Source organism: Canis lupus, chromosome 6 (genome assembly GCF_011100685.1).
Source record: "Canis lupus familiaris isolate Mischka breed German Shepherd chromosome 6, alternate assembly UU_Cfam_GSD_1.0, whole genome shotgun sequence".
Classification (NCBI taxonomy): Eukaryota; Metazoa; Chordata; class Mammalia; order Carnivora; family Canidae; genus Canis; species Canis lupus.
The window spans coordinates 43,942,060-43,965,479 of record NC_049227.1 but is presented as its reverse complement, the minus strand read 5'-3'; the positions used below and the strand labels follow the sequence as shown (position 1 = coordinate 43,965,479).

Here is a 23,420-nt window from a genome sequence, read left to right as displayed (position 1 = left end):
TCTGAATCTATTTTAGAAACAGAGCAAAGGATGGCATATGCTTTCTTCTAACAAAATGACAGATGATCAAAGGATAAACATGATCCGTATGTCAAACCCTCCTACTGACGTGGCCCTTTGCCTACAGAATTAAAAAAAAAAAAAAAGTATTTTATCATTGTGGTTAAAATGTGGTTGCCTGGGTTTATTCAGAAAATTCAGTATGGCAACAGCCAGAAAAATAGTGACTCGTGATTGGCTGGACTGACACAAGACTGTAGAACAAAGGAAAAATCTAGTGGTATTGTTCTTAAACATCATCTTCGCAGCAATAAACAAAGACCACAAGGCCTCTCTCTCTCTCTCTCAAGTCTGAGACTTGGTGTCTGAAAGAAGAAATCTGCCCACTGTCGAGGTAGAGAATAATTTTTTCTGATTTGCTGTAACAATCCTAATTAATGTTGGCTTGTTATTGTTCCCTGTGTTCTGTAAATAAGAGCCCTCTTTCTGCATAGCCACTCATTAGGGCTGAGTTAATTGAATTTCAGAAGGAAGGGATGGCTGCCTCAGGAAGCAAAGGACTGAAGGCTCTGAAAGAGCAGTGTTTTACAAGTGACACACAAGTCACACTATGTCAGAAACATGCAGAGGGAGAATGAGCGCAGACCCCCTCCCCTCCCCTTTTCTCTGCAGAGTGGTTTATATGGGAGATTTTCAGTCTCCCTTTGCCTTGTTCCTCAGAGTTTGTCATTTCTTATGTCCCTTGAGCATGGCCCGCTGTGAACTTTTCAAGATCCCATATATCTGGGAGAAATGCCATTTAATCCATGATTCTTATTTTATTTTATTTTATTTTATATTCATTCAATTAATTAACATATAGTGTATAATTAGTTTCAGAGGTGGAGTTCAATGCATAAATAACACCCAGTGATCATTATATCACTTGCCCTCCTTAGTGCCCATCACCTAGTTTTCTCATCCTGCCACCCACCTCAATAACCCTCAGTTTGTTTTCTACGAATTAAGAGTGTCTTATGGTTTGTCTCCCTCTCTGATTTTGTCTTGTTTTATTTATCCCTCCCTTTCTCTATGCTCCTCTGTTTTTACTCTTAAATTCCGCATATGAGTGAGATCATATAATTGTCTTTCTCTGATGGACTTATTTTGTTTAGCATAATCTCCTCTAGTGCTTTCCATATTGTTGCAAATGGCAAGAGTTTTTTGATGGCTGAGTAATATTCCATTGTGTGTATATATGTAACGCTTCTTCTTTATCTATTTCCGTTGATGGACATCTGGGATCTTTCCATAATTTTGGCAATTATGGACATTGCTATAAACATTGGGGTGCAGGTGCCCCTTCAGATCACTACATTTGTGTCTTTGGGATAAATACCTAGTAGTACAATTGCTGGGTCCATAGGGTAGCTCTATTTTTAACTTTTTGAGGAACCTCCATACTGTTTTCCAAAATATCTATAACAGCTTGCATTCTCACAAGCAGTGTAAGAAGGTTCCCCTTTCTCCGTTTCCTGACCAACATTTGTTATATCCTGACTTGTTAATTTTAGCCATTCTGACTGGCCTGAGGTGGTATCTCATTGTGGTTTTGATTTCTATTTCCCCGATGCCAAGTGACGTTGAGCATTTTTCCATGTGTCTGTTGGCCATGTGTGTGTCTTCTTTGGAGAAATGTCTGTTCATATCTCCTGCCCATTTTTTGAGTGGATTATTTGTCCTTTGGGTGTTCAGCTTGATAAGTTCTTTATAGATTTTGGATACTAACCCTTTATCTGATAAAACATCTGCAAATATCTTCTCCCATTCTGTAGTTGTCTTTTGCTTTTGTTGACTGTTTCCCTTGCTGTGCAAAAGCTTTTTATCTTGATGAAGTCCCAATAGTTCATTTTTGTCTTTGTTTCCCTTGCCTTTAGAGAAGTTTAAAGGCAAGAAGTTGCTGTGGCTGAGGTCAAAGAGGTTGCTGCCTGTGTTCTCTTCTAGGATTTGATGGATTCCTGTCTCACATTTAAGTCTTTCATCTATTTTGAGCTTATTTTGGTGTACGCTATAAGAAAATGGTCCAATTTCAGTCTTCTGGATGTGGCTGTCTAATGTTCCCAACATGATTTGTTAAAGAGACTGTCTTTTTTCCTCTGGATGTTCTCTCCTGCTTTGTCGAAAATTAGTTGACGATAGAATTGAGGGTCCATTTCTGGGTTCTCTATTCTGTTCCTTGATCTATGTGTCTTTTTTTGTGCCAGGACCACACTGTCTTGATGATCACAGCTTTGTAATACAACCTGAAGTCTGGAATTGTGATGCCAACAGCTTTGGTTTTCTTTTTCAACTTTCCTTTGATTATTCGGGTGTTTTCTGGTTCCATAAAAATTTTAGGATTATTTCTTCCAGCTCTGTGAAAAATGTTGATGGTAGTTTGGTAGAGATTGCATTGGATATATAGATTGCTCCGGGTAGCACAGATATTTTAACAATATTTGTTCTTCCAACCATGATCCTTTTAGTATAAAGAAAAATCAGAAATTGGCCAGCGCTGAGATTCTATTGATTCCAAGTTCCATCTTTAATGCTCCAACTAAAATGCTTTTTCAATCAAGGCACTTTTTAACTGTAGGTAGGACCTGATCTTTCTTAGAATAGGGTGTAATTACAAAGACTGTTCATTCCATCTTTCATTCACTTATTGTACAAATAGTTTTTGAGCTCCTAGCATGTGTTGGGCTCAGCTCTGGATCCTGGGAGTTAGTACTGAACAAGACACAAAAGGTGCCTGCTGTCAGGAAGATTATATCCCAGTGCAGGAAGATAGACAGTAAGCATGAAATAAAATAAATGTTCAGAAGGATGGTGCCACAAAGAAAATGGGGCAAGATGATGCAATTATAACTGTCAGGTGAGTCACTGAAATTGGGGGTCAGGGAAGACTGTCTTGAGGAGGAGCCATCTGACTGAGGTACAAGGCAAGAACAAGCACAGGAAGGTCAAGGAGCAGCAGATAGGCCATTGGGACTGGAACACAGGAAGGCGGTGAAGGGGGGGCTGCCCATGGAGGAAGCAATGCCAAATCCAGCCGGGCCTTCTTTCCAGACCAGGGTGAGGAGTTTAAACAGGAGAGTGACACATCAGGTTTGAATTTTTAATTTTCTGGCTGCTTTGTGGAGAATCTATTGGAGAAAGAGGAAGAATAGAGGGAATGAGACCAGTTAGGAAGCTACCTGAAAAATAATATAAAGATAGTAATATAAGAACAACAAGTAGCATGTATTGAGCACATGCCAGGCATTTTGCTCAGCCCTTTGTATGAGCTACCTCATTTATTTCTCCTGAAACTCCAATGAGAAGTTAAGAGACATTAAGTAACTTGTCCAAAATCATCAGTGGTGGATCTGGATTCAAATCCAGGCAATCTGATTCTCACTTTTGCCTGCTTTGGAACTTCAGCAATGAACACTATATGAACCCTGAAAAAAATCCATTTAAGACAACCATACTTATTCCCTTTCTTATATCTGATGAAATCTTGATATTAGAAATTATCTGCTCTGATATTCTGGTTTAACTATTGTTTTATTGTCTGTCTTTGTGGATATGTGTATAATTAAATAATTTGCACACTTTTCCTGCCTAGGGACAGCTTTAGCTTTGAGTATTTCCTCAAGTGACTTGATTTGAGCCTCTGATGGAACAGACGATCACAGTTGGAATGTCAGCCTTCTGTAGCCCAAGCACTCATTTGCTTAACAGTCTCTAGCTAAGTAGTACCAAGACCACAGTGCCCACTTTGGGGTGTACCCCAGGTATTCCTGGGGCTCTCTAAGGACAGAACACATTCCATAATCCCTGTAGGCACTCACTGGTCATGTTTCCTGGACATGTGCACTCCAAAAGGTGACTGCTATTCTCAGCTCTCTTGCTGCTCTCTCCCTTGCCTTGCCTACACCTGTTCCCCTCCACAGCCATCAGGACCTCAACATCATCTAGGGCGCCTAGCTCCAACACTCCAGGGGGCGGAGAGGGGTCCCTCTCACAAAGAGGAGACCCAGAGTCTCATCACCTGGAAGACAATCTCCATAAAGATAGTAGTTATCCAATTTAGAAATACTTACCATCTGAGTCTGAAGCATTTGTCTTTGGTTTACGGTACTAACTTCTGGGTTTTCCCAAGAATAATTACTGAACATTTACTCTAAGATTATGTGACAATTGTGTGACAGAAAATAAGTAGATGGGCTCCTCTGTCACTGACCTGCTCCTTCTATAGCCAGAAAATGCTGGCATCTTTAAATGTGGCCCTCTCTTCAAAAAGCACTTCCAGCTCCCTCTTAGGCAAGCATTCTACCTCATTTACAATAGAAAAATGCAAAAATCCTGCCCAGTTAGCAAAGACTGCAAAATAAATTAGGGTATATACCCTTATAAGAAAATATTAGTCCATCACTTAAAAATTGTCACAGGAGAATATATAATGACACAGTGAGATGTTTATGACATGCTAGAAAGTGGAAAAAGCAAGTTACGAAAAAGCAATATATACCTTCATGTATGTGTGACTCCTGGTCACTTATTATTTTATGATCTGCATTTTCTAATATAATGAAAATGCTTTACTTTATTATAGTTTTTTTTAAATCAAGACTTTTTTTTTTATTCATAAAAAAAAAAAAAGCCTTAGCCAGAGCATCGAAATCACCAAGGAACTGAAGGAAGACTAGCAGGCCCGAGTCTGATATCCATAAAGGACTTGGCATGCTTAGGTCAGTGTCAGTCAATAGAAATATAATGACAGAAGACACAAATAGAGGCCATTTAGGTCATTTAAAATTTTTCAGTAGTCATATCTGTGAAACAAAAGGCAACAAGTAAAATTATCTTTAATATTTATTTTACCCAATATATCCAAAGTAGTCTCATGTTTCAACATGTAACCAATATAAATACATTGAGACATATTATATTTTCTTTTCCTAAGACCTGGAGAATGTTCACACTTACAGCACATTTTAAGCATTTTGGCACATGTGGCCAGTGAAGACAGGGGAGTGTGATGGGAGTGTAAGAGCCTCAGAGAAAGTCGGGGTTTCCCAAGTAAGTACCAGAGAAAAGACATGAAGTAGCAGATGGGGCTGAGAGGATGCTCCTGTTGCCTTCCAACTCTTTGGTCCTTGGGGCTGGGGAGAAAAAGCAAGTTCTCTTTGCAACCCCTGCCCTTGGGGGAGAGCTGGGTTTGGGTGAAGGTGAAGAAGCAGAGGGAACATTCTATGACAAACAAGTGTGGGGGTGTACAGCTGAATGGGGATTGCAGAGGACACATTGGGAAGACTGGCAGAAAACACAGCAGTGGGAGGATGAGTCAAGGGCTAAAATGCACAAAACAACCCAGGAATGAGCACATGCAAGCATGTCCAGGAGGGCTTACATTTTGGATGTTGGCCAGGTCTCAGATGAGAAGCAGGAAGCTAACAGAGCTTGTGGTTCCAAACAGAACTTTGGCCAGTGGGTCTTGCCCTGCCCTGTTGCTGGAGGGCTCGAGACTTGTGGAAGCCCCCATAGCCTCTGCAGTTCTGTTGCTTACCTGCCACATGATGCCAACATTGAGGTGACACATATAATTTATACCCTTGAGATAGTCAAATGTCCCAAAGAGCTCTGTATATAAAATCTAAAAATCTCAAAGTTGAGCTTTTAGGGCTAATCCCTCTCAAAGCATTTCATGTCTTCCTCCTCTCTGTATAGGCCTATATGGATCAATAATTTCACCACAGAACAGGAACCTAAACTTAATTTGGAAGGTATCACCAACTACACAGGATAACCGAGAGCAACGGCATAAAATGGAGTCAAACATTTTTTTTTTTTTTTGCTTTTCTAAAATATAGATCCACATAATTGCCACCTACATTACCAATTTTCTCAATTAATTCAGGAACTCACATAGTAACTTAAGGGAATCCTAGCACATATCAAGTTCTCAATACATATTTGAAAAAGGAATAAAGTGAACTTACATATGTTCTATGTCTGACTGCATCAAATGACTACGTTGGTGTTATTACAGGCTACTGCCATTTTATTCAGGCATGTTATAGAAAAAAAAGTCCAAGTCAAGTAAACAGCACTTTTATATTTGTTAACAAACTCCAGCAGAGAACAATGTTCATTGTATGGTTCAATTTTTCTTAAAAGATCCCCCAGAGAATTGTTCAGAAATTGACCCCCAAAATCTAGAACTTTCTGGCAGAACTAGTATTCTTCCTTTGTGATCAGAAAAACCTCCAAGTGAAGGACTTAGTTTAATGTTTAAGTGAATTACTGCACAGTGGAAGGTGCACATGACTCTCACTGCAGAGGACTGACCACGAGGCCCAGTTTGCCAGGCACCAGCCCAGCAACCAGCTTTCTTGTCTGCAGACTAGCTGTGTCATCTCCCCCTTACAAAGTTTTGAAGCTTAAATGAGGTAACATATGTTCTATTCCAGCCATTTATCCACCCAGATTATACCTCAGAACCAAATTCTGCAGCCCTACTCCAGATCTACTGAACCAAAACCCAAGGGGTGTGGCTTAGGCATGTGGGCTATTCATATATTTTCCTAAAACAACCACCAGAAAACAAAACAAAATAAAACAAAAAAACAAAAAACAAAAAAAAAACCAACCACCAGGATTTTGTGTGTGCCCAGGAAGGGGGACCACCTAGAAGCCTTTTAATACACATTTGATAGCCAAATCCCCACAGCAAAATTAATAATGGCTGCGCTTTGGCTCTCCTCAGGACTTCTAGGGAAAATGACGTCTTCTATTTCAATCTCCCTCTTGGGTAAGCAACGGTCTTCAAAGCTGTAGCCCAGCAGAGGTGTTAGGACCAAGCCGCCACTGCTAAGTATCATTGCTACAAGGACTCCCTGATGGCCCCTATCCTCCTCCCCGTGCAGTGTAAACTAGGTGCCCCTTCTAAGTGCTCACTTGCACCTCGTGCCCGGTTCTGTCCTCATGCTCCTCAAACCTCACATTCTCTGTCCCTACACCTCCCTTCCCAGACGGTGAGCTCCTTCAGCGAGGAGTGTGTCCTAACTCACCTTAGAATCCCTAGCACATGTATTACAGGTGTTCAGCATATGATAAAGGGGCATCCTCCTCCTTCTATCTTTTCATTTCTGATCATCTTGTCTTAGATTACTGGTTATACTCTTCCTAATTTTCTGGGGTAGGGGTAGGGGATGCTCCAAAATAGAGGATGAAGTCATTTTGCTGAGAATCTTGGGAAATGGTAATTAGGAAGAGAGCCAAAGGAGGGAAGGAAACTAAGATGCACTGAGTGTGTGCTACATGCTAAGAAACACAGTAGGAAGTCTTACTAGTGTTTCTCGTGTATTTCTTCCGGCACTTCAGTCCTAAAAGCTTGTGCTCTCATTAAAGCACTCACACATTAACCCACACAATGACTTCAAGTCAAAAACTTGACCAAACTTGAGCAAATTACATGAGCAAATCAATTACATGTTACAGGGATACCAAAATAGGTTTTTAAAATAGAATGACACTCATGCTGCTGATCCCTAATCCCAAGAAAGCAAATTGAACATCAGAAGTCAAGAGCCCATTATTTGTATCTGGATCATCCACCCCTGGGCAATAGGTCAGAGAATTGAGATAATTATATGCTTTCTGGTTAATTATCTGAGATGAAACATCCTACAGATATGTAAAATGTGTAATATGTCAGTGGATCTTGCATTTTGGTGCGTAAGAATCAGTTACAATTTTTTCTGCTACTCAACAAGAGTCAAGCAGAACATATATCAGGATATAGAGGACTAGAGAATCCCATACTCTGCTTGCAGCCCTTCTCCTACTACCATTAGTTTCAGCCTCCCTCTCAACCTCCATCTGGGCCTCTACCCATTCATTGTTTCAGTGTGGGTCCTTGTCCCTTGTTGTTTTGTTTGTTTTTGATTTTGTTTTTGAGGGAGAAAGAGCACATGTGCTTAAGGGTGGGGTAGAGCCAGAGGAAGAAGGGGAGAGAGAATCCTAAGCATGATCCATATCCAGCACGGAACCCAGCACAGGGCTCAAGCTCACAAAATCATGACCTGAGCTGAAATCAAGAGCTGGACACTTAACCAACTGAACCACCCAGGCGCCCTTCCTTGTCCCTTGCTCTTACATCACACCATCTATAGGCTCAGTCTCACCTCTATCCAGAGTCCTTGAAAATTAAGGGTAGTGGGCCAAAAGCATGAAGAGAGGAGCACCCTAGCACCCCTATGTATACACATGTGAACAAAATACTTTCTATACCTTCCCTTTCAATTAGATCTTCTGTCAAATTTTTGGCCAGAGCAGTTGAGGCAGACATTACTGACTGCCCTCTCAGTGTATTCAGACCACCTTCTCCTTTGCTAACAGGCTATTCATGAAGCCATGGACTCAGTGATGTAACACAGTACTAGCCTGTAAGAGAATGTCTGCTGGAGGCTTCAAGGAAAGATTTCCTCCATAAGAGAAAGAGGATAAGTGAGATGAAGTATCCTCTCTGCCTTTGGACATTGTTGTGTGAGGACACTATGCTTATAGCTGCTGTAGCTATTTTGTTCCCAGGAGGGGAAAGCCAAGAAATCTGAAAGAAGCTGACCTGGAGCCCAATTAACCAATTCTACTACTATGTGAGAAATTAATTCTCTATTGGTTAAGTCACTTTTAGTAGGGTATTTGCCAAAAGCACCCTCATCTGTTCAATGGAACAGCTGAGAACATCTAGTCCGTTATTCATACTTAGGGCCTGGATAGAGGACAAGACAGGAAGCAACAGGAATGCATCTCTACTTCTGGCATTTCATGTTTCACAGAAGGTTTAAGAGTTGTTTGAGGAAGAAAACCATCCTTAGACCAGGTCCCTCAAGTGAGCTTGTGGAAATTGCCACAACAAATCCTGAGGTTTTATTAAAGATGTATATTAACCATGATCAGCTTCTGTCTGGCAACCTCAGCATCTGGGAACCCTGTGCGATATGGGGAGAAAAAGATGCATGTGTGACTTACAACACATTTTTCAGTTGGGAACAAATTCTGTCCCACAAGCACCAATTATATTTGTTTTTTTTTTTTTTAATTTTTATTTATTTATGATAGTCACACACAGAGAGAGAAAGAGAGAGAGAGAGAGAGGCAGAGACACAGGCAGAGGGAGAAGCAGGCTCCATGCACCGGGAGCCTGACGTGGGATTCGATCCCGGGTCTCCAGGATCGCGCCCTGGGCCAAAGGCAGGCGCTAAACCGCTGCGCCACCCAGGGATCCCTATATTTGAAGCTAGATTTGAGACTCCAGAGTCCTATGATTTTAAAGTCGGAAAAAAAGTTGGAGATCATTTATATCAAACACTTTATTTTACAGTTGAGAAAACAAATTGCCTGACCTATTTCCTAGCAACAATTACTGAGATTAAAACTAACAAAATTCTCACTTTTGAGGATGAGGGAGAATTTCTTCAATAACTCCCAGACCATCTATTTCAAACAAGACAGCTTATTTCCACTAGGGGCTTGGCATGGAGGATTCTCTTTTAAAGCATCTGTTGAATAGCCTGAAATAACGAACTCATGCAAAGGGATAATAATCTGGCTACTGTATGCTCTCAAGATGTCATGTGATGGGGACCCCTGGGTGGCTCAGTGGTGCCTGCCTTGGGCCCAGGGTGTGGCCCCGGGGTCCTGGGATCGAGTCCCGGGTCAGTCTCCCTGCATGGAGCCTGCTTCTCCCTCTGCCTGTGTCTCTGCCTCTCTCTCTCTCTCTCTCTCTCTCTTTTTCTCTGTGTCTCTCATGAATAAATGAATAAAATCTTAAAAAAAAAAAGATGTCATGTGACATGTTTGTGAATGAGTGTGTCAGGATAGATTTATTCCTTCAAATGATTAAACCAGGATGAGTAAACTAAATTTGCATTTGTGCATAGTTTACTCCTTCCTTTCCTTCTAGTATTTTACAAACATGTGAGTGTATGTTTGTTAACCATACATAGAATGTTGTCTTTCTATATCTATTTTACCAAATAACTTATACCTCCACTCACAGGGGAGGCTTTGTGCCCTTCTCCTCTCTAATTCCAAAATGAAATGATCTTGTCTTAAGTCATACTCAGTTGCCCTTCTCACCCTGGGAAACTATTAAGAGAACAGCTCCACTCCCAACTCTGTTTCCTGCCTCCTCCCTGTGTGGCCAATGATTTAAGCAATCATGCCTGAGTACTGAAGCCCAGGAAAACCCTGGACCCAAGCTTGGAGGAACTTCTTAGTTGATGAACATATTGATGTGCTGGGAGGCTCATATACTAGGATTCCATGAGGAAAAGACACAAAGGAGCTCTGCAGTCCCTTCCCCATACCTCACCGTGTGTATCTTCCACTTGGCCATTTCTGAACTTCATCCTTTATAATGGAACTATAATGGTATATGTACTCACTCTTAGTGAGTTTGGTGAGCTATCCTAGCAAGTTATTGAACCTGAGGTGGTCATATGAACCCCAGTGGTTATGGCTTCTCTTCAGAAGCAGGGGTGGCCTCTGGGATTCGTGGCTGGTGTCTGAAGGGGGGTAGTCCTGTGGAAGATTGAGCCTTTAAACCTGTGGGGTCTGGTGCTAACTCTGGGTGGTTAGTGTCAGAATTAAATTGAAGGACACCCAGTGGGTATCAGAGAATTGAAGTCAGGATAATAGAGAACTGTGTCATTTAAACTCTTTTCCCAATATTTTTTCATTTTTTCTATTGTTCTAAGTGTACAGTGTTCCTTTCTTAGAAGGAACGTTCCTCTGAAATTGTTTAAGGTTCTTCAGACTGTACAAAGTGAAGCTGAGTTCACGTTAAATGCAGCTGACTAGATGATTTTTGTGGTTTCATATGAGACCAAGTATTGAAAATAAAATATCAATTCTGGATTATTTTGAAAATTCAAACACTAATAGTTTTTTTAAAAAACACTAATAGTTTAATATGAATAGAAATAATATTTACTATTATATTAAAATTTGCTTATGATATAGTGGAATGGTCTTATGACATGGAACTCTCAGGTATACATTTCACACACTCTACAGCCTTCTTATGATATTGCCTAAAGTTTCATGATAGTACTTGTATCATTTTTTTTTCTAGATTTGGCTTCCGATCAACATGGTGGGAAACAATAGATTCTAACTTTAATGTTTATTGTTTTATTTTGAACAATAAAGTAAGAATGCTTAAAAACAGAAAAGGGATGGTTTTAGACTAATTAAAGGCAGAAATTACGCTAAAAAGAATTACTAGAGACAACAAAAGATCTAGATTACTTTGTAAAGTATGTGAAATAACAATACTATTAAAAACTTCCTTCTAATCATTGGTTAAACAGAAGTTTAAAGTCTTGAGATGGAAAGAAGGAATAGAGTTTGAGAATGACTTCGATGAAGCATAGAAAAGGACTTACGTTTAGAAAGATAAACCACTTTTTTTGAATAATGAACATGACAGTCTCACCCAGGCATGGGGTGAAGTTCTCTGTGAACCTTCATGTCAGCCAAAAGTAGAGAAAAACAGGAAGAGAAAAGGAGAATACTAACCGGTTGTACCTCCCAAACACTTTTTTTTTTTTTTTTTTTTTTTTTTATAGTCACAGAGAGAGAGAGAGGCAGAGACACGGGCAGAGGGAGAAGCAGGCACCATGCACCTGGAGCCTGACATGGGACTCGATTTCGGGTCTCCAGGATCACGCCCTGGGCCAAAGGCAGGTGCTAAACCGCTGCGCCACCAAGGGATCCCCCAAACACTTTTTATAAGTAAAACGCTTTGCTCATCCCAACAACCCAAAATGCAAATAAAAGCAACAAAGTCCCTAACTTTAAGATTTTTGCTGAACTTAAATTTTCAAGTGAAAGCTGTGTGAGTTTGAGAGATAATTTGTTGCTATACAAAATGGGAGAATTAAAATAAAATTTCCAATGCTTTCCTTCCTTGAAAGCTATACTTTTGTTATTTTTAAGGTTGACACTGGATAGTTCTAATATTTGCCAAGAATTCCTAGAGATAGCAAGAAGAGCACTTATGATTCCCTTAGCAGAAGCGAGAGCAAAACAATTGCATAAGTGGATTTTAAGTAAAATTATGTCCAAATTCTTTTCTTCTGGGAAAGAAAGCAGCCAAAATTTGGTGTGGATGTGGCACAAATGTGAAATAATAAAAAGCATCAAGATCCAAGTCATTACTCCTTTAGTCTCCTAGCCTGCAAATATAGCTAAAGCAAGCTGGAATGAGATTTTACCCCAAATAAAATGAGAATTAAGTGTTTACTTTCTAGGAAACTAGTTAAGAAATTAAGAGGAATGTGGAGGCTATGGCTACTAAAATAAAATTTATTTGAAATCAATCATGTGTTTAAAAGATAACAGCAATTGTTTACAAATGTTCTTTTTTTAATAAATTAATTTTTTATTGGTGTTCAATTTACCAACATACAGAATAACACCCAGTGCTCATCCCGTCAAGTGTCCCCCTCAGTGCCCATCACCCACTCGCCCCCACCCCCCGCCCTCCTCCCCTTCCACCACCCCTAGTTCGTTTCCCAGAGTTAGGAGTCTTTATGTTCTGTCTCTCTTTCTGATATTTCCCACACATTTCATCTCCCTTCCCTTATATTCCCTTTCACTGTTATTTATATTCCCCAAATGAATGGGAACATATAATGTTTGTCCTTCTCCGATTGACTTACTTCACTCAGCATAATACCCTCCAGTTCCATCCACGTTGAAGCAAATGGTGGGTATTTGTCGTTTCTAATGGCTGAGGAATATTCCATTGTATACATAAACCACATCTTCTTTATCCATTCATCTTTCATTGGACACCGAGGCTCCTTCCACAGTTTGGCTATTGTGGCCATTGCTGCTATAAACATCGGGGTGCAGGTGTCCCGGCGTTTCATTGCATCTGCATCTTTGGGGTAAATCCCCAACAGTGCAATTGCTGGGTCGTAGGGCAGCTCTATTTTTAACTCTTTGAGGAACCTCCACACAGTTTTCCAGAGTGGCTGCGCCAGTTCACATTCCCACCAACAGTGTAAGAGGGTTCCCTTTTCTCCGCATCCTCTCCAACATTTGTGGCTTTCTGCCCTGTTAATTTTCCCCATTCTCACTGGTGTGAGGTGGTATCTCATTGTGGTTTTGATTTGTATTTCCCTGATGGCAAGTGATGCAGAGCATTTTCTCATGTGCATGTTGGCCATGTCTATGTCTTCCTCTGTTTACAGATGTTCTAGTGAATAAGAAGGCCGCAGTCTATAGTGACCTGAAGCACATCAGATATTTAAAATTGGGAAAACCTTCAGTATAACAAGATGTCCTCCAACTCCTTTAATGGCATTGAATAAAAATCAATTATTTGTAATTTACCTTAAAATGAGTTGGGCCCCCAAAATCAGGTATGTATGCCTATGTTGCTCAATCTAGATTGTGGCTAAATGAGTAGTCACTGAATAATTCATTCTACTTTTCTGTGTTGAAATTTTTTTTATGATAAAAAGTCTCAATATCAGTTAATCAAACAAGAAGAATTTGAAAAAAAAAACTGTACAACAGCTAAATAAGTCAAATATCCCATTAGCTGGTACCAAAAAGAACCAGATCATTAAGACTCTTCCGAAAACTTGCTTAAAAGGCACTAATGAAGACTGCTTTCTATCTTAGGCTAATTATAAGAGCCTACATATTTTTTTCTTCCAAGATTTTATTTAAATTCAAGTTAGGTAACATATAGTGTAAAATTAGTTTCAGGAGTAGAGTTTAGTAATTAATCACTTACATATAACACTCGGTGCTCATCATAACAACTGCCCTCCTTAACGTCCATCACCCACATAGCCCATCCCCCACCCACCTCCCCTCCAACAACCCTTTGTTTGTTCTCTATAGTTAAGTCTCTTATGGTTCACCTCCCTCTCTGTTTTTATCTTATTGCATTTTTCCTTCCCTTCCTCTATGCTCATCGGTTTTATTTCTTAAATTCTACGTATGTGTGAAAACATATGGTATTTGTCTTTTTTGGACTGACTTAGTTCACTTTGCATAATACATTTTAGTTCCATCCATGTCATTGGAGGTGGCAAGATTTCATTATTTTTGATGGTTGAGTAATATTCCATTATATGTGCATACACCACCTCTTCTTTACCCATTCATCTGTTGATGGACATCTGGGCTCTTTCCATATTTTGGCTGTTGTGGACATTGCTGCTATAAACATTGCAAACGACAAGAAGAGCTTACATATTTTTATTACATGTTGAGAACTAGGAAATGAGAAAAGTAAATAAATTTTCACTGTAGTCAATTAAACATAAAGGTGTTTGGGTGTTTGTGTTTACCCCAAAAATACATACAGCATTTGTCAATGAAGAGAATGAAATTCTAAGACAAATAGGTATGTGCCCAACTCTGCAGGTGATATATGTCCCCAAAGGATTTATACCTGGGCAAGAAAATAAGACTTATACACAAAATAATTAGAAATTATATAAAATATAGAGCCAAATTAAAAACAATTTTGGATTAAAATGTATTACAGGTACACCGATATAGGGTCTATATGGTAGATAGAATAACAGTCTCCAAAAGACATCCATCCGTGTCCTAATCTCTGAGAATATGTTACCTTCCATGGCAAAAGATAATTTGGAAGTGCAATTAAATTAAGGATGTTGAGATGGAGAGGTTACCTAAGATTATTCTGATGGGATTGCTGCAATAACAAAAATCCTTTTATGAGGGCAGCAGGAGAGTCAGGGATGTGACAAAAGAAGCAGAGGTTAGCACAATATGGGACAACAAGCCAAAGAATGTAGGCAGCTTCTAGAAACTAGAAAAAGCAAAGAAACAGATTCTTTCCTGGAATCTCTATTAAGAACACAATCTTGCTCACTCTTTCTAGATTTCTAACTTCCAGATTTCTGTTGTTTTAAGCTGCCTAGGTTTGTGGCAATTTGTTTAGCAGCCACAGAAAACTAATACATCATATTATAAATGGGATGGCTGTGGCAGTCAGGAAGGAGAGAGATTAAGATTTATTAAATAGAGAGGGCTTCATGGGGGAGATGAGATACGTGAAAGGCTGTGAAGACTATGTTGGGGATTGTCTTTGTTTGCATGTAACAGAAAGCTATCATAATGTTGTAAACAAATACAGCCATTTATCTTTTCATACCACAAGCTAGAATGGTAAGTGATTCTATGATGTCAAGTCTTGGGCTCCTTTTAACTTTTGGTTCCTCCATCCCTAGCATGTGGCTTTCAGCTTTATGGTTGCTTCATAGCCACAAGGTGGTTGCTCCTTCTCCAGCCTAACATCTTCAGCCCAGATAGGAAGAAGAAAGCAAAATGAAGAAAAAGTGGTACCTACATCAGGAAAGCAAAAGTTTCCTGACAACCTCTGGCAGATAAATTCAAGCTGTGACATATAACCTTTCCTAGACCCCCAAAAAGCTCGCAAAATATAAATGCCTCAAACAAAACTTGGATTCCGTTGGTAATGAAAAAGAAGAGAATGTACATTAGGTGGGCAACTAGTAGTATCTGAAACCAAGGACTTACAAGTTTTGAATAGCTGCAGAAACCAAGATGGCATTCTAAATAAGACAGAGCGTCATGAACTCAGGTGGAAGTAAACTTGGAAGGGAGGAAGAAAGAAGATCATCGTCACCTCCAATATGTGATTCTCCTTCCTATTGTGGCACTGATGCCTATCAACTTCCTGTAACTACCTTACTCTTTATGGTATTGTCAATAAGACAGTACCTCACTTTCTACTTCCCCAACCTGTTGAAACTCCCTAAGCTAGAGAAACTTCCTGGATCCTCTTCCCTCTTCCAGGTCACATTCTTCCCCAAAAATGAGGATATGCTGATATGGGCAGGTGAAGAGTCAAGATATGTATTGGGCAAGCATTTCAGGAGCATGGTCAGAGTATGATATATGTCCCCAGAGGATTTATACCTGGGCAAGAAAATAAGACTTATACACAAAATAATTAGAAATTATATAAAATATAGAGCTAAATTAAATACAAATTTGGATTAAAATGTATTACAGGTACACAGATATAGGGCCTATATGGTAGATAGAATAACAGTCCCCAAAAGACATCCGTGTCTTAATCTCTGAGAATATGTTACCCCCTCCAGCTCCCAACATTCCCCTCTGTTTCTTGTTCTCTCTCTCTTTCCTGATTCTAGTTTAAGGAAGTATTTTTTTCCCTGGTGATTTCCCTTAGGGATAACTGGAACAGATAGCTTTAACCAGATATGTTTTAAGTCAATAGGAACTCCCTTGCCTTTCCTTCATCTGCTTGTTAAGACGATGTCAGAAGAGATAGGTAAAGAACTCATGCATTGGAGTTTGCCATCTCCTGCTGCCGGGAACCCCTTGGCCACCGTGCGAATAGCCCAGGCCACATTCTGGAGGAAGAGAGACAATGTAGGAAGGGGCACAAGCTACCTGCCCCCACCCTGGCCAAATCCCCTGACATGTGAGCAAGGCCAGTCTAGACAATCCCCTCCAGCGGAGCCAGCCTAGACCAAAAGAACTGCCCAGCCATCCCACAGAACCCCGAGGAATAACAAACGTTTGTGGCTTTAAGCCACTAAGTCTTGGAATTGTTTGTTATGTGGCAAAAACTAACTGATATACTGCTTCTCCTTGCATTCAACTTTCCCCACTAGCATAATAGTAAGATGCTTAGAGCTGAGGAAGGGTTGGTGTGGCCACAGAGGGAGAGAGCCCAGGGGGGCTGCTCATAGACCGTGGACATCTGCAAAGGGGCTTCTGCACAGTCTGTTCTTCCTCTAGAAAGCAGTTTGCAGTTTGAGTCTGAAGCTCAGAACATTAAAGAGGGTCACTTCCCAGCCTTGTACGAGGGATTTGGATTAAGGAAGAGGACTGTAGCATCAAAGCATTTAGGTATTTGGATCCCAGACCAAGATTAATGGGAGATAAGATTAGGTAAGTAAAGGGTGCCTGGGTGGCTCCGTCAATTAAGCGTCTGACTCTTGATTTCGGCTCAGGACATGATCTCAGGGTTGTGAGATGGAGCTCCATGTCAGGCTCTGTGCTGGGCATGGGACCTGCTTAAGATTCTTTCTTTCCCTCTGCCCACCCCCCAACTCCTGTTTCTCTCCCTCTTGAAAAACAAAAACAAAAACAAAGACAAAACAGAAATGAACCCCAAACCAAACAAACAAAAAACAGATTAGATAAGTAAAATGGATCCAAATTACAGAGAAATTATGAAGAACTGGGATGAGGAAAGACAGGAAAAGGACATGATGGACATAGGATTTTAAGAAGATACATCTATTGGGGCTCTATAGGGTATATTGTCAGAAATAGAAACCGAAAACAAGGAAGCCACAATGATGTTGTCACTATGATTCAGGCATGAAAGGGAAACATAAAAGGCCACCAGAAAATCGCTTTAAATCAAAATGGAGAACTCTCAACAAATATTTTATAGAACTATATAAATTAAACAAAGCAGAGACTGGCTACTATTTACCAATTCTGTTTCTCTTTCTTCCTGGGCCCATAGCTAGTCTACATTTCCCAGACTCCCTTGCAGTTAAGTACAGCCGTGTGACTGTGTTCTCACTACTGTCCATACCATGAGGGCAAAAGTAATGTAATCCACTTCCAGGTCTAACCTGTAAAAACTTCCTGTGGGATTCTCTGCCTTCTCTCTGTCTCTCCTTATCTACTGGCTGAATGGACAGGATTCCAAGAATATAGAAAAGAGAAGAGCTGCAAGATGAAGGAGACTAGGTCTGCAAACAACCACATGGAAGGCTACCCACTAAGCAGAAACATCTGCTTTGAACTCTGTGAGAGCAAGAATTAAAGCTTTATTATATTAAGCCACTGAGATTTGGTGGTTTGCTGACATAACAGCTAGCATTTCTTACCCTACATAATACAGCTATTAACTTCAAACCTAATGATTTATAATATTTTAACAACAAAAAAAAAGTGGAGGGAAGGGTGCTATATTTCAAAGCCCAGGGAATAGAGAACAGGCCAACTTAACAGGAAATTTTAATGGAGTACAGTAAACACAATCTGAGACTTGTAAAGATGAAACTTAGAACCCAATATTGGAAGGGCTTATCTCATTAATAAAAAGCAGATACGCAAGAAAGGAGGCAGAGAAATGGCAACACTCCAGAGTAAAGCCCTGTCTGGGAATCCAGTATTCTGATAATACATGCAAATCAGAAAGTATTTAGTTGGGGATAAAAAGAGAAAGAAGACTAATTAAATGGCTATTGGCATGCTCCATAGAGTACCAAGCTAGACGAGAGTCACTGCTTTCCTAATAGAGATTAAAAATTCAGGATAGAGTACAATTATGCTAATGACATCAACAGTTTCTAAAAGTCCCCTTCTGCTGAAAATTAAGTATCAAACTCAGTCTTTACTTGCCCTCCCTGTAATTTCATCTCTTGGAAAACACAGGAAGCCACAAAGGGAACTCATGTTCCAACCTTAATTCTGAGAAATAAGGGAAATATGGTTGGTGATTGAATATAACAGGAAGTAGCCATGTCACTTGGAGTTTTTAAGAGAGAAGGAAAAGAAAGTTGCAAAATGTTGGACATAAACTTGAGGAAATAGGATATTTGATTATTTTAGAGAAAAGATAGACATAACCAGCAGTCCAGAAGAGGAATTTGGCACAAGAATGTTCTGATATTTTCAAAGTATGAAATTCTAGGTATATAGTCCTGAAAAATCCTGTCCTTGTTAAGAGAAAAGTGGAGAGACATTTAAAGAAATCAGTGAGATTGCATAAAAGCTTTCTGATTAACTCAGATTTAAAGCTATACATTGGGGAGAGGTAGGAATGGGTAGACATATAGACATAAAACCTGAATAAATAGCTACATGTATAGACTTTGTGAGGGTAGAAATGATACCTGTTATCCTTAATTCTGTAAAAATTATATCAGAAAATCTAAAAACTTCCATAAGTATACCTTATGACTAAAACCTCCATAAGACACATACTAAAAATGTGTCTTAAAGCTTTTGTCCAGAAATTAAAATATTATAAATCATTAAGTTTGAAGTTATATAGCTGTATTATATAGGGTAAGAAATGCTAGCTGTTATTTCAAACAAACCACCAAATCTCAGTGGCTTAATATAATAAAGTTTAAGTAATATAATGTAATCTCGGTAGATGATAGAAGACATCTCGACTTTTGCTCCTATATTTTCCATCAAAAAGAATGATCTTCAAATATTTAAATTGGAATAAGCAAGTTAAATATTGTAATAAAGGGGAATGATTCTTAAAGTAAATGAGAAGATAGTAGGAAGTCATCCAGATGCTTTTCAATATGTTTAATTCAAAAACAGTTTGAGAGGACAGACTGGGCATATGTTTGGCTTCCTCTCCACAAGGTCCCATTGAAATAGAATAAAAATAATACATATATAAACTAAGTAAATGTCTGAATTCTTAGTTATAGACTCAACATGGTATCTTCTTCAAAGAAAAAATTCTGACATGTATGTAAGACAGTGAGGAGTACATTCTTAATTAGCAGCAAACATCTATAATGTCCTCTTCTTCTCTCACTTCTCTATCTTCTCCATCTAAGCAGCATCTATCCCTACAGCTCTCAATGTGCCATCTCTCTCTCTCCCCTCTCTCTTTTTCTCCACGTGTGTGTGTGTGTGTGTGTGTGTGTGTCAACTTGCCCAAATACCTACTCCCTCAGGTTCTTGTCTTTCCTCCCCTTCCTCATCCCTGCTGTAATATCTCACTACTCTGCAGCTGAAATGTCTGTGTTTTCCTGTGAACTGCATCAGGTAGCTTCAGAATTTCTGGAAGACCTAGTGTCTCCACTTTTCTGCTCAAAGAAGGAAATGTGTGAAGTTCCCTGGGAAATATAATTTTCTCACACTAACACATTTTCAAATCTTTATGTAGAATTTGTGATGAATAAAATCCTTGTTACCCCAAAAGACTAAATCTATAGATGTGATGAAGACAAGGTGGCATTAGACAAGTGTTTTTGACAGTTTTTGATGGAAAGTGAGTTGAATCACACCGACAGCCAGAGTTGGAATAAAATTAATGAACAAGCAAACCAAAACCCCAGAAGCCTAGAATACCAGAGGCAGCAGACTTATCCTTCTTTACAGAACCAAGAGAGGTCCAACTCAAGGATGGCAAGTAGAGAATACAGCATTAAATCTAGGGTAGCAATCAGGTAAGAAGACAATGAGATGCACTACTGCTCCTGTCAGGTAAAAGCAAACTGCTCTGCTGGTCTTTGCTACTCAGTTTAGAGGAATAAAGTATTTTCCAGATCAATAGCTGCATATCAGAAGTGAGAAGGTGTGTTGGTTGATTTCAGCAAAAAGAAAATATTAGGAACAATAGGTGCAATTCAACTTACCACTTGATTAAATTTATGATATTCTACTCTCATCATCCAGGACCCATCTGTCTTCTGCACAGACCAAACAGACAAGATGAATGAAGAAGATTACTTCATCATCCATGCATCTTTCAAGTCCTTGATGGTAGCATTAATTTCTGCAGTTCCCCTAGAGACTTAGTATTGTTTTGGGTTTACGAATTTGTCCTTTCTACTGGAATAAATCTTAAACTACACACCAAAGTGAATATTTTGCTATTCACTTACATGAATAGCAAGAGTCACTATATCACTCTTAATATGTCTATTCCAACTATACATTCAGGTCCTGAAGAAATAACCACAAACAGACCTGTGGATCCATTGGGCCCACTGTGACTGAGATTTGGGGCAAAACTCCATTTAACACCTGCACTGGTCAGGATTGTCTATTTTATGCAGCAATGACAAATAGCCCCAAATATTGGTGCCTTACAAAAACAATGCATAATTTCTTATTCATATTACATGTCATCATTGATTGGGTATGGCTGTATCCTACTCTGTCTTCATTCCAGGACTCAGGCTAATAGCTGCTGCTGCTATCTGGAGCATTACCTATTTTAGGATTAAGGAAAAGAAACATGACAAAACATTTTAAAAATGTGTCTTAAAGCTTTTGTCCAGAAGTGACATCTGTCCCTCATGCCTTCTTTCACAGGTCAAAGCAAATCACTCAGCCAAACATGGGATAATTAATCCTGCCATCTTAAATATACTTCAGAGAGAGAAAATGGAGAATTTGGAAAATAGTAATAAAATACACTATATCATCTGACCTGTATGGACTTCCACCCTGACTGATGGATCACAATGGCATTTTGGAACCCTAGGAAGTAGTATCAGCTTAGAGGCAGTGGACGATAATCCCAGAAAAGTCTGGGAATTTTTCAGTAAAAGACATATATTATATAGTTACAGCAAGGACCATAGGAGTTGTCCTCCAGGAGACAGATCTTCCCTTCTAATCAATGGGTTTCAGATTCGAGAATGAGCTTGGGTCTAGAATAGCAAATAACATTAGCTCTCCATTTTAAACCTTTACTTATAGACCTAGAACTTTTACATTTTACAGATGAAGCAAAACCTTGTCACATAAAAGTCAAGTTGCCCATCTATATCAGTCTTAGGGATCAATTTTTCATGTCTTCATGATCAATTAGCCATCTTTTAAAATGTGTATAGATTAAACCATTCTAATTATCACTATTCAGTCTCAGTCTCACCTTGTCACTATCTGCTGCCACTCTGTCACTGAGATCCATCATCCACAATGAAATCAAAGAACCTATTTCTATGGCACCATCTTCAGCTGTCACCTCCAGTCTTCAAGGACAGACACTAAAGTGCTTTCAAAGAACACTGGTGCTCCTCTAATGTCTTTCCTCAAGTTTGATATAGGTAAAATCCTCTGAGAGGATGGTATTAATTTATTAGGGTTGTTATAACAAAATACCACAGATGGGGTGACTTAACCAACAGAAATTTATTTTCTCACAGGTCTGGAAGCTAGAAGTCCAAGATCAACGTGTCAGCGGGTTTGGTTTCTTGCATCCCTGGTGTCTCTTCCTCTTCCTAGAGGAATACCAGTCACATTGGGGTAGAGCCCCACCCTTAAGACCTCATTTAACCTTAACTGCTTCTTTAAAGGCCCTGTCTCCAAACACAGTCACATTGGAAGTTGTGGCTTTAACACATGAATGGGAAGAAGGGCACAATTCAGTCCATAACACACTCTTTCCTAATATGTCCTACCTTCCTTCACATATTAGAGTTCTTGAGATAGCAAATTCACTTGTTTTACAATTATTCAGTGTGCAAGATCAAACCTTTGGTCTGGCTTTTTGTTGCATTGCTCCTATAATTCTAAAAGATAAGATTTTATTTGGGGGCAGTCACCAGAAGTACTCTGGTGTTCTGAGACTATCTTAAGTAGACATGTTACAACCCTGGGGTTATCATTTCTTTCTATAATCTTTACAGTGCGCGTAGAAATATCCAACCTACTAGTTCCTTCATCCTCACTCAAACAACATCCAAATACTGCAGCAACTACTTGGTCTCCTAAAACTGTACCTTTAAAGGTATTTTAAAGGTACTTAAAGGTATTAATACCAGGCACTTCACCCTATGCAAGTACAGGTCATAATTTATGCAACTATTTTGTTAATCATAATTACTACCAAGTAGATCATCACTACTTCAATTCTTAGCAACTCCAAGTAACAAAGCTTAAATTCCTTTTTTTAAAAATGATTTTATTTTTTTTTTTAATTTTTTTAAATTTTTTATTTATGATAGGCACACAGTGAGAGAGAGAGAGAGAGAGGCAGAGACACAGGCAGAGGGAGAAGCAGGCTCCATGCACCGGGAGCCCGACGTGGGATTCGATCCCGGGTCTCCAGGATCACGCCCTGGGCCAAAGGCAGGCGCTAAACCGCTGCGCCACCCAGGGATCCCAAAATGATTTTATTTTTAAGCAATTTCTGTACCCAGTGTGGGGCTTGAACTCAGAAACGGTCCTGAGACCAAGAGTCACATGCTCCACTGCTGAGCCATCCAGGGATCCCCTAAATTCCTCTTTTGAAGGTATTTTTCTCGAAGCCCCTCTTAGGAAGTGTTCAATCAGAAAAAAAAAATCTATCATAGGCAGTCTAAACAGGAAATGATCTAATATAGTCATCTCACATTGTTGAAAGGGCTAAAGGATGAGAGGGAGCTACAGAGAATCAGGAAACCACATAAATCTGCTGGTAAAAATACAACTTCTAGGTCTAATAGCAAAACGTAAGAAAGCCACCGCAGAAATTCGTGTTAAACTGTCACCATTTCTGATGGGAGAAGAATAAACCCTGTCTTGCTTCCTCCTTCAGGAATTTCATGAGTACCTTTAATTGCTGGCAAAGAATTCTGGGAAATGTC

General features: G+C 39.5%; 1 long non-coding RNA gene across 1 annotated transcript; it reads left to right on the top strand.

Moving 5' to 3' along the window:
• The first annotated feature begins 285 nt into the window (after window positions 1-285).
• LOC102151888 lies at window positions 286-21,685 on the top strand. Its single transcript, XR_005360399.1, has 4 exons — window positions 286-394; window positions 13,275-13,445; window positions 20,518-20,604; window positions 21,160-21,685. It is a non-coding gene; the product is annotated as an uncharacterized LOC102151888 (long non-coding RNA).
• Window positions 21,686-23,420: the final 1,735 nt, after the last annotated feature.